The sequence below is a fragment of the Balaenoptera borealis genome (genome assembly GCF_965194805.1).
Source record: "Balaenoptera borealis genome assembly, chromosome: 7".
Lineage (NCBI taxonomy): Eukaryota > Metazoa > Chordata > Mammalia > Artiodactyla > Balaenopteridae > Balaenoptera > Balaenoptera borealis.
In genome coordinates, this window is record NC_138864.1 from 12,178,982 (window position 1) to 12,196,855 (window position 17,874).

A 17,874-nucleotide genomic window follows, 5' to 3' on the forward strand; every position below is an offset into this window, starting at 1 on the left:
TGTATCCCACGTGGATCCAGCTCAGCTTGGCTGGCAGACCACAGGGCTGTGGGTAGTTCAGATTAGGTTAAGGTTATTAATCCAAAGGCCTTATCTGACCTGGTTGCCAGATCAGCTCCCTGCCATGGCTGAACATCGATTACTGGGAAGTTATTGTCTTTGGGGTACTGTTGGCCTTGATTCCACATAAGTATACATGTTCTGCGGTGTTCAAAATTGTCAGTTAAAGTGGAATCAGGCAGAAAAGAGAAGGTTTGAATAAGACCTTAAAATATAAATGGTCAATAGGATCAAGGCACTTCGGTAGACCCTGAAAGCAAGTGCTAACACGTACTTGGGGTAGTTTATGAGCAAGCATCTTCTTATGAACACTTCATCTCTAGGGGTCCCTTGTGTGGATGGCATTAGTGTATAATATCTTTGAAAAAGAGCGTTCTCTTTTGATGACTTTCTAAGGAAAATTTTAAAATGAGCCCAGATCAGTGGAATCGAATTTGTCATCGATGTTCATGACCCTCTACCTCTTATTTTTTTCTGAATTTCACTTGATGCCCCCTCCCTCTCACTTTCCCTTCCAGAACACAAATAAACTTAGTCACAGTATCCCCAAATCAAAAACAAATACGTAAAACCTCATCTGACCCCTGAGTCTCCTCATCCCGCCCTTGACATACCGCATCCCGGGAGGAAAAGCTCTCCCTCCTGCACCTGCCCGCACGGCCCCCTGCACACTGGCAGATTCTGTTTCCCAGGCTCCCCAGTCCTGCTCAGTCCTCACCTCCTAGACGGCTCTACAAGGACCCCGTGTCAGCATCCTCTTCCCTTCAGAATTGCTTTCTCCCCCTGCCCTCCCCCTGATGCCCTGTACCATCCCACGTCTCACCTCCTCCAGCAACTTCTGTGAGGAGGGTGTTCACTGCCCTGAAACCAACATCCTTCGGAACGTCTGCAACAAGGTGGTCCTGAGACCCATTTGTTACATAAGCCAAGATTCTCACGTGCTTTAATCACCCAGTCACCATGGAGAAACGGTAGGCTGCCGGCTCAGTTCTGTTTTGTTTTGTTTTGTTTTGCCGAGTGTTGAGCTGCGCCCTGAAGCGTCTACACAGTCGTGTTCACACACTGGTGTTAAACAGCTGAAAAAATGGAGCCACAAAACCAGAGGTGGTTAAGTGGTGACTCTGTGAAGCCCCATGCATTTTTTTTGTTATGCCTGTGTTGTGTTTCCCACTGCTCCAATGTTGCACGTCATATGTCATGTGCCCACCAGGACTGCCTCTCGTTTTTTGCAGACAAGGGGTGGGGCGTGTGCTGTTCCTGGCTCAGATGGCAGCAGCCCTCGCCTCGTCTGGGGCCGAGAAAAGAGCGGAGCCCCGGCTCCTGCGGGCGGGGCCCTGGGCCCTCGGCTGCCCCTGCCAAGGACTCGGGCCCTGCCCTCTGCCCCCAGAACAGCGGTGCTGTCAGGAAGACACAGGTTCTGAGCCGTACGAAGGTAACAGAACCCACTCCGGCTACTTTAGGTAGAAAAGTAAGCTTTAAGGTGGAAAGGACATTAGGGCAACTTCCAGAGTAATCAAGGAGTTGGAGAAAGATTTTCCAAGAGCGTAGCCAACCCCACGCCACCAACGTTATAGCAATCAAAGAGGAGTAAAATAAGAGTTGATGAATTTCAATATTGATATCAATAAAAGTATAAGTTGATGTATCAGATCTGTTACTTTTAGGCAGCTCTTTCTTATTAGTCTCGGAATGAATCTTAGTACATAAAAATCTCCCATGGTCTTGGCCATAAAGCGCCTCATCCTTTCAGATGTTCTATAGCAGAAAACAATCACCTGGTTATCTAGAAAAATGAGATTATTCTCTGGAGATTGACAAACTTACAAATTCTGGAAAAGTTAGCTTGGAAATAAGCAACAATTTGGTCATGAGTGTATAACTTAGTAAAGCAACAGGATGATTTGGGGGTAAATAGGGTCCTGGATTGTGGGTTGAAAAAGAGTTAGGGGACAATTTGGTGGGGGACCTGCACGGCCTTAGTCATGATTAAGATGTGACTACAAAGCCTATTAATCTTTCTGTGTTAGAGCTCTGTGGGAAAAGTAGCATTTCTGATTTATTGTGGACCTGGGAATGTTCCCATTTTTTCCAAACTTTTCCAAATAATGTTTGGAGCAGATTTTTTTTCAATAATCATCACGATGCTTTATTCCAAGGCAACATTCTCTTACTATGTCCACAATTTGGAACCTTGTCTTATCCTTAACACCAAAAATCCTCTACATCTGGTTCAGGGCCTAACATGAAGTGTTTAATTAAGATTTGTTCAAGGGATTAGTGAATCTATGAACTGTGATTACAGGTAAAAGGTACAGACCACGCCCCTTGCACAACAGCATTAATGTTGGTAAAATTAATTAATAGAAGTAACTAAAAAGTTTTCAATAAAAATTTAAGATTTTAGTTTTAGCATAATTCACAACAGGACTTGGAAAACTGCATATGATTCCTGAGATGCTATGTAATTGTACAAGTCCTTCTTTGGAAGGAGAAAAATCAATTCTACTCTAACAATTCAAAACTATTGGAAAAGGACATGGAGGGAACTTCAATGCATATTACTAAGCGAAATGAGCCCATCTGAAAAGGCTACATGCAGTACGATTCCAACCATAAGACATTCTGGAAAAGGCAAAACTATGGAGACAGTAAAAGGATCTGTGGTTGCCACAGGTCAGTGAGGGTGTGGTGAATACGCAGAGCACAGAGGATTTTCAGGGTGGTGAAACTATTCATATAGGTACTGTCAGGTGGATACAGATCATTACACATTTGTCCAGACCGTAGAACGTATAACACCAAGAGTGAACCCCAGTGGAAACTGTGGACTTTGGGTCATGATGTGTGATGATGACGTAGCTTTGTCAGTTGTAACACATGTACCACACTGGTGCAGGATGTTGGTGGTGGCGGAGGCTCTACACGTGCATGGGGTCAGGGGTTATGTGGGAAATCTCTGTCCTTTTCACTCAGTTTTCCTGTGAACCTAAAACTGCTCTAGAAATAAAGTCCATTTAAAACAATTTTAAAAATTTTAAATTAAAAGAATTGGACAGTAAACCAGCCGTTATTTCTTTATTTTGTTAATATATATTTATTTATTATAAACTTCAAATAATATGGAAATAGAAAAAGTCAAAAGTCAAAGATCCCTAAATTCTCTCAACTTTCCACCACCCCATCAAAGATAATCACTACTTTTTTTTTTTTTTTTTTTTTTTTAATTTATTTATGGCTGTGTTGGGTCTTCATTTCTGTGCGAGGGCTTTCTCTAGTTGTGGCAAGCGGGGGCCACTCTTCATCGCGGTGCGCGGGCCTCTCACTATGGCGGCCTCTCTTGTTGCAGAGCACAGGCTCCAGACGCGCAGGCTCAGTAGTTGTGGCTCACGGGCCTAGTTGCTCCGCTGCATGTGGGATCTTCCCAGACCAGGGCTCAAACCAGTGTCCCCTGCATGGGCAGGCAGATTCTCAACCACTGCACCACCAGGGAAGCCCGATATTCACTACTTTAACTGCTTCATCATTACTTCAAATTCATAATCTTTGCATCCAAGAGCTTTTTGTGTGCAACTGTCTCAAAATCTAGCTACCTCAATACCATGAAAATGTTTTCTTGTGTTTTCTTCCCATGAGTTTTATCATTCCTCTCTCTCCTTTTTCTGGAGTAGAATAGAGGTCAGGGCTCATGTATTTCCGTATAGAGATCCAATTTTTCTAGCACCATTTATTAAGAAGACTTCCCTTTCTCTGTTTAGTTGACTTCGTGCACGGCTCAAAAATCAATTGACTGTTCTGGTTTCAACCCAGTCATTTAAAGAGCTTGGAAGTTACCATTCCCTTCTTTACCACAAGAAAAAGCTGGGCAAAATAAAAATTAACAACTTTTCTTGGATCCTTAGAGAATTGAAGTCACAGGTTAAACCACCATCCTGAAATCTGAAAGAGACACGCACTTATTTAATAAATGATGTTGGAAAAATAGATTTAATATATAGAGAAAAATAAAACAAGTTTCCTCCTTTACACCATATACCCAAGTGGATTTCAGCATTATTAAGGGCCTGAATATAAAATGTAACACAATCACGTTAATGGAAAAAATGTAGGAATAGATATATTTTTGTCTCCCAAAGCAAAATCCATAAAGTGAAATATGGATTGATCTGATTACACAAAAAAATAAAGATTTCTATTCAAAATTAAGGACACAGACTCCTGGTTTCAACTCTGACATGTAACAGCTTAGAAGTCATCTCCCCCGTCCTTTTAACAAGCAAAAAGCTAGGCAAACTGGAAATCAATGACTTTTCTTGGATTCATTAGAGAACTTAGGTAACAGGGCAATCACACTGAAATCTGGGAAGGCGGACACATCCAGAGATAGAAAACAGATTAAATTTAAGATTTGCTCTCCTGGAGCAAAAACCCTAGGATGCAGTGTCCCTGAAGGAACATTAAACCAGAGGCTGGGAGAAGAAGAGTGAAGTTACTGGGGCTGTCATTATATGCAGACCACCACACTTTCTCAGGCTTCTCCTTCCAAGGACCCACTACATTCTCACAGGGAGGATTCCCCAGCTCATTCACACCTCTCTTCTCCCCCTCAACCCTGCCCTCTCCTTCCCCTGGCCGTGGCAGGGAGAGGAAAGAAGAGCCATTCTGAAATCCCTCAAACGCTTCTCTCTTACAATACAAAAGACTTGAGGCCCAGAGGTGCCAGAAGGCAAGAGGGAAACCCAATCCCAGATGGAGACAGAAAACTCCATCTGTTCTCACACTGCTCTAACCTCCCTGACTCAGCTCAGGAAAAGAAAAATATTGTAAAGCCATAATGTAGAAGGGAGAGGGCTTCAGAGATTACCTGCTACATCTGGGGAAGGGATAAGGGAGCAGGGCGAAGTGCTACCCATGAAGGAGGGACAGAAACACTTGCAAAGGCTACACCTCAAAAGCAGCCCACCATGCACCCCAAAGCCTGCAAATTAATCAAAACATCAGAGACTATCCCCCATACACAGCATAGTACTATGTTAATAAGCTTCCAGTAAAAATAACAGTGGACTACATCAGGAGAGGTGCAAGAGACTCTTTCTGAGGAACAAAGCAAATATAAATTCCAAAGCCAAAGGAGAGGCAAAACCAAGGACACCAGAGGAATTTGAAGTTCTAGTGCCATAGCTACAACAAACATTAAACACAGCACAAATACTCAAGGTCTATTATCTCCATGTGTATTGCCCTATACAACATGTCTAGCTTCCAACAAGGCAAAACAAATGAAAAAGAAATTATAAGCCATGCCAAAAGGTAAAAACAAACAAACAAAGCAACAATCACAGTTTAAAGAGATAAAGAAATCACTAGAACTCTCCTCTGACATTATTGGAGTTCAGAATTATTAGACAAGGAATTCAGTATAACTGTGATTAATATGTTAAAGGGTTTAAAGAAAAAATAGATGATACACAAGATCAGATAGGTAATGTCAGGTAATGTCAGCAGAGAGATGGAAACTCAAAGAAGGAATCAAAAGAAAATGCTAGATATCAAAAATGTAGTAACATAATAAAGAATGCCTTTGATGGGATCATTGGTAGACCCAATACTACTGAGGAAAGAAACACTGAAGTTAAAGAAGGATCAACAGTAACTACCCAAACTGAAACACAAAGAGGGAAAAAAAGGAATAACAGAATATCCAAGCTCTGTGATAATATCAAGTGTTTTAACATACACATAATTGGAATACCATGGGGAGATAAAAGAGAGAACAGAGCAAAAGATTTATTTGAAAAAATAATGGCTAAAAGGTAAAAAAAAAAAAAGATTAGTATCAGTATTGGGGGCCAGGAGGGATGCATAGGCAATACCCAGTGGATTTTTAGACCAGTGAAGCTACTCTGTATGATACTATAAAAGTGGATACATGTCATTATACACTTGTCAAAACCTACACAATAAACAAGAGAGTGAACACTAATGTAAATTGTAGACTTTGAGTAATAATGATGTATCAATGTAGATTTGTTGATTGTAACAAATAATTTTTGATTTTGATAGTGCAGGAGTCTGTGTGTATGTGAGGGCAGGAGATATATAGGACATATCTATACTTTCTGCTTAATCTTGCTGTGAACGTAAGGCAGTTCTAAAAATATTAGGTCTATTAAGATTGTCATTTTTCAAAGAATAGAAAAAGCAATCTTACAATTCATGTGGAACCACAAAAGACCCCAAATAGCCAAAGCAATCTTGAGAAAGAATAAAGCTGAAGGCATCACACTCCCTGACTTCCAATTATATCACAAAGTTATGGTAATCAAAACAGTATGATACTGGCATAAAGACAAACACATAGATCAATGGGACAGAATAGAGAGCCCAGAAATAAACTCATCTATTTATACTCAATCACTCTTTGGCAAGAGCGCTAAGAATACACAATGGGGGAAAGATAGTCTCTTCAACAAATGGTGATGGGAAAACTGGATATCCACATGCAAAAAAGAAAAAAAATTGGACCCCTATCTTATAACACACACAAAAATTAACCCAAAATAAATTAAATACTTAAATGTAGAGATGCGAAACTGTACAACTCCTAAAAGAAAGCATAGGGGGAAACCTCCTTGGAATTGGTCTTGACAATAATTTTTAGATATGACACCAAAAGCATGGGCAACAAAAGCAAAAAACCCACAAGTGGGACTATATCAAACTAAAAAGCTTCTGCACAAAAAAGGAACAATCAACAAAATAAAAAAGGCAAATTATGGAATGAAGAAAATATTTATAAACCATCTATCTTATAAGGAGATAATATCCAGAATATATTAGGATAAAGAAGATGGAATATTGGAATATTGGTATAGGTCTTTTTTTTTTTTCTATGTACAAATAAAATAGTTTGTCTTTTCCTTCTCCATTTTTATATTTTTAATATTTTATCTTTCTTTTATTACATTGGGTGAGACTTACAGTAGTAGGTTGAACATCAGTAGTGAGAGCAAACAGCAGGAATATTTCTCAAATTTAAAGGACTACTTTTAAATTTTCCATTAAGTGTGTTGTCTACTTTAGATTGTTTGGAGATATCTTTATGAGGATAGAAAATTTCTTTTTATTCTACCTTCATTAAAAGAATTTTTATTTTCTTTTTAAAAATTTGAAGTTTATGGAATAATTTTATGTATCTATATTATATAATTTTCCCTATAAAACTATTAATTTCATGAATTATGTTCATACATTTCCTAATAATTGAACATCTTTGCATTTCTGGAATAAATTTTGTTCAACACCAAATGATCTTTTTCCAATTTTGGTATTAAGGAGGCTGGGTTTCTTTCTCTCTTTTTAAAAGAAAAAAATAATTTGTTCTTTTAAAATTGGATTTAAAATGATAAGTGTGGGCATAATGGTTCCGCTTGCCTTCCCAAAGAGGGGTATGGATTTGACTGTAGATTTAATGTTTATGATAATTAATGATATATTCCCTTTAAAACGTGTATTATTGCATTAATTTGTAGATGTGGAATATATAGTCCATGAAATCTAATTTTTCCAATTTGTTGATGTAAAACTGTCCATAGTATTCTACTGTGAGAAACAAGTGTATTATATTTATAGTAATGTTTCCATTTCTATTTCTACTATAATTTATTTGTTCATTCTATTTCACTTTTTTCTACATCAGTCAGTAGACTGGCTTCCATATTTGCAACAGAACTTTTCTTTTTTTATTTTTTCATAAAATACTATTGTCCCAAAGAAGCACCTTTGTTACGATTTCTTTGCTCATCACCATCCCCAGAACTAAGCAGTTTTTACAAAGTTGGAATCTATTCTTCCTATTCAGGATCTTATAGTAAAATTCTGTACTATATTATATTATACTATTATATGAGCTCATAAACCATATATGGCATTGATTTATTCTGAACAGTTCTGGTGTTGCCCAAGTTTTTATTTTGATGATATTCACTTTGGGAAAAAAAACTGCAAGATTCACCAAATGCTGTTTGCTGTGTTTGATCTCACTCCTCTGCCCTGAATGTGTGAACTCATCCGCCACTTCCTCTTGCTTCTCACTGTGACATTTATATTAACTCTGTACCGTGTGATCCCACCATCTTTGTCTCGTCTGCAGGAACTTCTGTTTCATGATCGGCCTGCAGAGGGCTCTTGGAGGTTTGCAGGGGCCTTGGAGGAGCTGGCCTCCTGCTTTTACGAGGGTGATTCCTCGTATGACAATCATATTTCTAAAGTCATAGGAAATGTCAGAACTTCTTTAATTTCTCTACCAGAAAGTTCTGTGTGTTCCAACTGAACGTAGATGCATAAAATGTGAGCAAGTTTTTCAGTGAAAATCAGTCTTTAGGATAGATGTGGATTTGGACTGCAGCCCCTCCCTTGTTTGTTTTGTGAATGTGAACTGCTTCTCCCAGGGACCCACAGTATAGTGCTGTTGGGAGGAATTCACAAATTAAAAAGGTAAAGTACTTGAAGGACATGGCATGTGACAAGTGATCAACATATGTTGACTTGGTTATTCTTATTACTACTTTCATGTTTAGCTATGGACACTAAGTTGCATTTTATTGTGGATTTAAACGTCATCAAGTGTTAAATGCAGTTAAATTCCTTCATGCCACACTTGCAAATTTTTAAGTCCTTCTCTGTTTTATTTGTAACAGCTTTGTTGAAGAATATTGTTAACACAATATAAACTGCACAAAACAAATGTGAACAGTTTAAGTATTGACATATGAATAAAACCACCCAGCCATCATCGCAATGGACCATGAACATACCATCTTGTACACGTTTCACATGTTCCTTTGTAATCCTTTCATTTTTTATGCTCTTTCTAAAGTCTCCCTTCCCCTAGAGCAACTCCTAATCTGATTGGTGTCACTATACATTTGTATTTCTGAGAGGTTTGGAATCATATGCATAATACCCAATCTTTTGTCTGGCTTACTTCACTTGGCGTCAATATTTTGAGATTCATGCTGTTTAATGCTTCATTGAATGGGTATGCCACAGCCTGTTTATCCATTCACCTACTGACAGGCATTTAGGTTGTTTCCAGTTTGGGGCTATTACAAATAAAGCTGCCATGAACATTTGTGTATATATTTTTGCATTGACATATGCTTTCTTTGCTCTTGGGTAAATTCCTAGGAGTAGAATGGCTGGATCGTATGACAGGTCTTTGTTTAACTTTATAAGAAACAGTGAAATGCTATCCTAGTGTTTTCCAAAGTGACTGTACCAAGGCACATCCTCACCTGTAGTACGTGAGCAAGCACTCCAGTGAGTCTGTGGTGAGCGCAGGTAGAAGGACCATGCCTTCTAGTACTTTCACATCCACACCTATCTTAGGAAGCCAGATCTAGAGACAGAACAAGAACTTCGAGTTAAAAGCCTAAGGTCTTTCTTTTTCCTATTCCTACGAACAATAGTAAAATGAATTGAATTAAAGGGAATAATGTAATTTCTGAAAAATTATATCTTACATTTCAAATTATTAACAGCAACACATTTCTTTTTTTTTTCTCTGAGTCTTTAATGTTGTCTCCCCATCCAAAACTGAGCTCATGGCTATCTTTTTCATGTTAAAAACGTTTTTACAGCACTTGGCTAGATAAAGCATCAAAAATCTGCAGCAGAAGGTTTGAAACTCTTTAATTTCATCAGATTCCTAGGCAGCTTTCTTCCCCATACCAATACAGGTAGGGAAGACGTGTAATGTTATTTTCTTCCCCAGTTTGGAGCACACCTTACCAACAGCTACTTTTCCCAGCATTTTTCTACCACACTGCACATAATTCAATGTCCAGCTCAATGGCAACTCCTTTTGTTTGATTAAAACTCACTTCTGGGGCTTCCCTGGTGGCGCAGTGGTTGAGAATCTGCCTGCCAATGCAGGGGACACGGGTTCGAGCCCTGGTCCGGGAAGATCCCACATGCCGCGGAGCAGCTGGGCCCATGAGCCACAACTACTGAGCCTGCGCGTCTGGAGCCTGTGCTCCGCAACAAGAGAGGCCGCGATAGTGAGAGGCCCGCGCACCGCGATGAAGAGTGGCCCCCGCTCGCCACAGCTGGAGAAAGCCCTCGCACAGAAACGAAGACCCAACACAGCCATAAATAAATAAATAAATAAATAAATGTTTAAAAAAATGCAGAATCTCAGGCCCAGTCCCAAACCAACTGATTCAGATTCTGTTTTAAAACAAAAAACAAAAAAACTCACTTCTGCCTCTTATGGAACTCCCAAAGGATTCTGCCTCTGCTCCTTACACTATTTGTTAAAATCCATCTTATATTAAATTTACTTACAAACAGTCTATCTTCTTAACAGCTTGCACACATTAACTCCATCACTTTCATTCTATTACTTTAAAATGATGCAGACAAACTGAGTATTTGTTACTTTCAGGGCACTTCTGTTTCAAATGTGACTGAGCAGAACTTCTGTCCAAGAGCAATACTTTTTTATATAAATTTTTTTTCAATAGTTGCCAGATTTATATATATTCCTGTTTTTTATTCATTTAAATGAAAGTTTAAACAACAGATATTTACAAACATGCGTATAGTGTACTTACTTAAATGAGATAAGAAATTCACATTGTGACCATAAAATTGCATAATTTGTGGAAATCTACTTCTATTTTTAAATGCCAAGGTAATTCACTGTTCTTTATCATCTGACGTTTCTACAGAAATCCTATGAATTTTTTTAACCTGAATAGGTATCCCTTTTGTTGGAAATAATATTAGATGAATTTTATTGGTTAATGGAAGAAATATGCTTCCATATTTTCCTATTTTCCCTAATAACACTTTAGTAAAATCCAAAATTATAAGAATGTGGCTAAAATTAATTATCTTAAGTGCAAAGGAGAGGAAATATATACAAATTTTTCAAGTTCTGTCTGTCAACTTTTAAAGGCTGTAACTAAATTATTTAAATTAGAGAATGGAAAATAAGGTAAAATACATTAAAATAAGCATTAACTAAACACAATTGATTTTTAAAATGGCTACCCTGAAAAAAAATCCCACTTAAAAACTAGTTAAGAGTTCTGGAGATGAACAGTGGTGACGATTGCACAGCAATGTGGATGTACTTAATGCCAATGAATTGTGTACTTTAAAACAGTTAAGATGGTAAATTTTATGCTATGTTTATTTTACAATTAAAAACAGCATACAAATTTTTAAAATGTATAAGCTAGTGCATGAACAAACATTCTCAGAAAAGAGAATAAACAGAGTGGGAAAAATAAAACCATGTTTTACAAACAAGCTCAGTTACTCAGAGAAGAGAAAATGCAGTCCTTGCTTCCAAGTATCTCAAGGCTACTGTGTGAAGACGGATGCATGTGCTGGTCACTAAGAAGGGGAACATGAGAAGAGAGCCTGGTACGGAGGAACGTCCTGCTTCAAATGCTCATGACCCATCTTAATGAGAGATCCCATATGTGCGTAGGCACCTGGGTGATTCAGGGCTTAAATCTGGCCCGGTGTAATAGTCAGCTCAGGCTGCTATAACAAAATGCCACAGACTGGGCAACTTTTTGTTTTTTTTTAACTTTTAATTTATATTGGAGTGGACTTGATTAACAATATTGTGTTAGTTTCAGGTGTACAACAAAGTGATTCAGTTACACATATACACGTGTCTATTTTTTTTCAAATTCTTTTCCCGATTAGGTTGTTATATAATATTGAGCAGGGTTCCCTGTGCTATACTGGTAGGTTCTTTTTGGTTATCCATTTTAAATATAGCAGTGTGTACATGTCAATCCCAAACTCCCTAACTAAATCTCCCCCCACCAGTCCCCCCCCTGGTAACCATAAGTTTGTTCTCTAGGTCTGTGAACAGATTGGGTGGCTGAAAAGCAGACATTTATTGTTCTCAGTTCTGAAGGCCAGAAATCCAAGATCAAGGTGCCAACAGACTTGGGTTCTGGTGAGATCCCTCTTCTTACTTTGCAGATGGTTACCTTCTGGCTGTGTCCTCACATGGCAGGGAGAGAGCAAGCTCTCTTTCTTCTTATAAGGACAATAATACTATCAGATTAGGGCCCCACCCTTATGACTTTATTTAACTTTAATTACTTCCTTACTCCAAATACAGTCATATTGGAAGTTGAGGGTTCAACACAGGAATTTGGGAAGAGGGGAGGTTCAGTCTATGCCACCTGGACAGTTTTTTTGTTTTTTGTTTTTCAAAAAAAAGTGAAAAAGTAAACCACGCAGAATGAATATGTGTAATGAGAAGAGAAGAGAGCCACTGATAAAACCTTGGTAAACCATATCCAAATACTAAGTGGAAAACTAGGATCCATCAAGGAGAACAAAGTAGCACTAAGAGGGGAGCATCTTGGAGCTACTGGAGGAGAGTGTTTCTAGAACTTGAGAATAGAATAGTAGTTAAACAGAGAAGCAAACTTCTCCCCTCAATTTGGTGGCTAGATCACTGAACAATATTTTCAGAGCAGTTCCAATGGAATGATAGAGATAGAAGCTTCATCCACAGACTCAAAGATGGATGATGAGACAGTGACATTGATGGCGAACTATTTTGTCAATAGCTCTAATGAAAGGAAAATGGACAGGACAAAGATAGAAGGACACAGTGGCGAGGGCTTTGATATACCCTGTCCTCTCAGCTCCACAGGACATAAAGTAGGACAAGAAATGGTTGACCAGTAAAACAGATGGTAAGAGCACCATGTCCATAATGGTAAGAAATGATGCAATTCTAATCAGAGAATGATGATGGCAATTTAAGAACCCCAAGGTGACATGGTTTCAGGTGAACACATGCTACCCTAGCAGGGCACTGGGGAGAGGAATGCTGTGACTGAAGGCTCTGGGCAGGCTGAGCCCCATGGGACCCTGAGACTTGGCTCCCAGCTTGATGATGACTGCATTGGAAGTTCATGGCAGAAGTCAAAGAGCAAAGGGAGCCAATGACCTATTCCCAAGGGCACCCACCCAAGACTCCGCCTTACATTCTTATAAAGCAAACAAACAGAGAACCACTGGACCTGGCCCAAGGGTTCAAAACACTTTATCATTTTATGGTGTAAATAAACCCAGAATTATTGGAGAGAGTAAACACTGTAAATCCTTTCTCTTCCTGACTCGCTTTTGTTGTTATCTTTAGATGCTGGAGGCTGTAAGTGCAGCATTAATGATATGACACTTTCAGACCTCCGTCCTGCTCCTCAGTGTAAACCCAAAGGTTTAGAATAAACATACAGAAGGAAAAAAATAAAGAAATTCTACAATTCTCTTTTCTCTGGATAAGCCTCTCGGGGGTGCAATTTCCAAATTCACTCACTTAATGCACAAACCATAAAGGGATTCATGACTTCTGTAGAAGAAAATGCACACCATAGGACTTGTACAGACACACACATACAGCTTGGGAAAAGCAGTGTCAAAAAGATAACAAACATGTTTGTCATGAACCCCAGAGAGAAACTAAGAGAATTATTCATAAGAAATGAAGGACTGTTAGACTTGGAATCAATGAAAGGGATATTTTAGCCCATCCCCACAGTGTAACAACTCTGAGACTTGGGACAAGTCAGGCCACCATTCACATCCTAAGGAGAGTTGCAGCCCTTGATGTTTAAGTCGTTGTAACTAAGAAAACCACTGCAGGCTTAGCAATTCTAAAATCAGTGAACTTCTGTTTAATGATTATGAATGAACTTGGGAAAGAAGTGTTCATTGAAAACCAGAAAACCTACATAGAGAAGTCTCTGTTAGCTCAGATATTTCAAAGACAAGGTATAAGATGAAAAGGCAGGGCTGCAATTTAGGGAGACTGACCAAGTTGAAATTCAAGTGAACGTGGACAGAATCCCTCAGAATGGGTATTGATCATGTGCATGGGGAAAGGCTCACAAAGAATTGGGTGAGTCGTGGTTGGAAAAACAGTACAGTTCTCACAGCAAAGACAAAGGGAGAATTCCCTGACCACTGTCTGACTTCCAGGTTCATACTCTACACCCAGTTTCTCAACCTTGTCACTATTAACATTTGGAGCCAGGTGATTCTTTTTTTGGGGGGGGGGGGGGGTAGCAGGGGGCGTCCTGTTCATTGCAGCATCTTAAGGCATCACCTCTAGCATCTACCCACCAGATGCCAGTAGAACTTTCCCCAGCCTTGACAATCAAATATGTCTGCAGACACTGCCAGATGTCTCTCAGCCCCCCACCCCAGTTTGGAACCAGGGCACTAGAAAAAGAAATCATCTGATCTAAAATAGGCAGAGTGTAAAAGGTAAGAGGAAAGTAAATTCTAAGGAGGTTGGAATGGAGGAAGAGTCAGCTGGCTGCTGCAAGACAGCAAAGGAGCACTGAGGATGGGGAGCAGGGAGGGATGGGAGGGAGAAAGCTCAGAAAGCAGCGTTCTGTGCCTGGGTACTCATCTCTCTCCCAGAGCCAGAAATTGGCTGGAGGAGGTTGGGTCATCATGGGCTTCCCTGTGCCCCTCTTTTTTTCCATCTTCAGTGGGGTGCTGCAGTTCAAGACCTCGACCTTTCTTCGTCTTTTATGAGGAAAGTAGAATTTCCTCATGACGCTTGTTTGAAACCAATTCACCAGAAAAGAGTCCTTGGATACCTCTAATAGCAAGAAAAACTGGGAAAAATGGAAGTCTATTTTCTAGTCTAATAGCATCTGTACAGAGGCTGGAGAATAGACTTGACCCCTGTTTTCTAAAAAAGAATGAAGCTTAAGCCTACTGGCTAAGCTGACCCTGCAGTCTGTGGTGTGAACTCAGGCCCAACACTCTGGGCCCGCTGTCAGGCTGCCCCTGGACACAGCGTTCAGTGACCACGCGGCGCTGACTATCTCTGCTCTGCTCAGGACGACAGTCGTACAAGCTCAGCAAAGGAAGATGCCCTTGGTTGTGGGCAATCAAGCTGTTGGCAAAGTTTATCCAGGTAAGAAAATATTTGCCAACAGCTTGATTGCCCATAAATTAGAGCTGTTTTCATATATCAGAAGGTTTTATGGAAAAGAGGGCCTTAAATTGCTATCTTAATTTGCTCTGTAGGCCAGAATTTGAAATAAGGACTAAAAGTTGAATGGAGAAGTTTGGGTGTGAGTGTTTAAAAAAAAACCAAAAAGACAAGAAAATAAAAAACACCTGCTATTTGTGTCTTGCTTTCTGTGCCCTCAAATTAATAAAAGTATCTCCTGGAGTGTTTTATACTTGTTTGAATTCCATTTTTGGTCTTCTGTTAAATTTTGTTTTTATATTTAGCTCTTTACTCCATGCAGAATATACTTTGTGTATGATTTGAGATAATGTTCTAAATTTATTTTCTTTCACATGAACAGCTGATTTACAAAAGTATCTTTCTTTTCTCTCTAATTATTTGAATTTGTATTCTTCCCATAGACCACATTCTAATACATAGATGGGTCTGCGTCAACGCTTTCTAGTCTGCTCCATAATTCCATTTCTGTTTCTTTTCCTATAGCTATGTCACATTCTTTTTAATTTGTTAAATAAGCTTTTTATTTTAGAACAATTTTAGATTAATAAAAAATATTATTCAGACTTAGAAAGGAAGACAGTCCTAACACATACTACAACATAAATGAACCGTGAGGACATTACGCTACGTGAAATAAGCCAGTCACAAAAGAAAAAATACTGTGATTCTGCTTATATGAGGGCCCTAGAATAGTCAAATTTGTAAAGACAGAAAGTAGAACAATGGTTGTCAGGGACTGAGGGGGGCGGAAATTTGGGAAGTAATGTTTAATGGGAGCAGCATTTCAGTTTTACAAGATGGAAAAGTTCTGTGTATGGATGGCAGTGACGTTTGCGCAACAATATGAATGTACTTAATACCACTGAACTGTACACTTAAAGATGTTTAAGATGGTAAATATTGTGTCATGCATATTTTATCACAATAAAAATAATTGGGGGAAAAATTCTCAAAGAGAAAAATGTCAACCCAGATTTCTTTATCCAGTAGAAACATCTTTTAAGAATGAAGGTTAAATAAAGATATTTTCAATTAAATAAAAATAGTGAAGGCAGTTCAGAGTTCCCATATAACCACCCCCCCGGATTCCCCTATTATTAGCATCTTACCTTAGTATGATACATTTTTTATAATAATGAACCAATACAGATACATTATTATTAACTAAAGTCCATACTTTATTTACATTTCCTTAGTTTTTACCTAATGTGTCTTTCTTTTCCCTGGATCCCATCCTGAAATACCACATTACAGTTAGTTGTCATTTCTACTTAGGTATGGCTGTGACAGTTTTTAAGATTTCCCTCGTTTTAGATGGTCTTGACACTTTTGAGGGATACCGGCCACGTGTTTTGCAGGCTGTCCCACCACTGGAATGCGTCTGATGTTTTCCCCAGGGTTAGACAGGGGATATGGGTTTGGGGGAGGACGACCACAGAGTAAAGTACCCTTCTCATCAATCGTATCAAGGGTACATGCTACCAACATGACTTATCCCTGCTGACACTGACCTCGATAGCCTGACTGAGGTCATGTCTGCAAGGTGTCTCCACTGTGAAGCTACTCTTTTTCCCTCTTTCCATACCATCCTCTTTGGGAGCACAACCCACACTTAAAGAGTGGGGAATTACCCTCTGCTTCCTGGAGGGGAAGTATCTACATAAGTTATTTGGAATTCTTCTCCGTAGGAGGCTTGCCTCTTTCACGCACCCCTGCCATTTATTTATTTATTCAGTGATTTGTTTCTCTATGTCACTATGGACTCACGAATATTTATTTTATACTTTGGGTTATCAGTATATTTATTTTATTACTCAACTTGCCCCCGGTTTGGTCACTGGGACTACCACACTCTTCAATTGCTAAAGTCCTAAAACACATTCTTTGTTTTCAAATTTTGACTTTCTCTCGTGAGCATTTGTTGTTCCAACTGAACTTTAGAAACAACCTGACAAGTCCTGAATTGCTTTACGATGGGAATTATTTGGTGCCTGTGCTGAATTTATAGACTTATCAGGTGGATCACTGACGAAATGATGTTGAGTCTCCTTTTCTTGCAGGAACATAGTCAACGTTCCATTTTTTCAGTTATGTCTTTGTCTTGAATGAGATTTAAGTAGGGAAATGCTTTCTTAGAATAAGAGGGGCTGCCTTGTGAATCCTGAATTTCTGCCACTTTTCAAGTGGAGACTGCAAGTCCATACGCCATGTGACACTCAAATGGCATCTTGCTTTGGGGAGAAGAGTGAAGATGAAATCATTCTTATGGATTCACCCATCTCCTAGATTCTTTATTTTTTTTAATTTAGTTTTTTTTAGTTTTTATTTTATATTGGAGTATAGTTGATTAACAATGTTGTGTTAGTTTCAGGTGTACAGCAAAGTGATTCAGCTATACATATACATGTATCTATTATTTTTCAAATTCTTCCCCATTTAGGTTGTTACAGAATATTGAGCAGAGTTCCCTGTGCTATACAGTAGGTCCTTGTTGGTAATCTATTTTAAATATAGCAGTGCATATATGTCAATCCCAAACTCCCAATTTTATTTTATGAAAGAACTCATGGTCTTAATGATTGCATACACATATGAGCATGGTCATATGCTCAAGAAAATACACACACACACACAGAGTACTGGTTGAATAGGGTCTCCCCAAAATTCGTGTTTGACCAGACCCTCAGAATGTGACCTTATTTGGAAATAAGGTCTTGCAGATGTTATTTGTTAAGTTTAGACGAGGTCATCCTGGATTAGAGGGGATCCTAATCCAA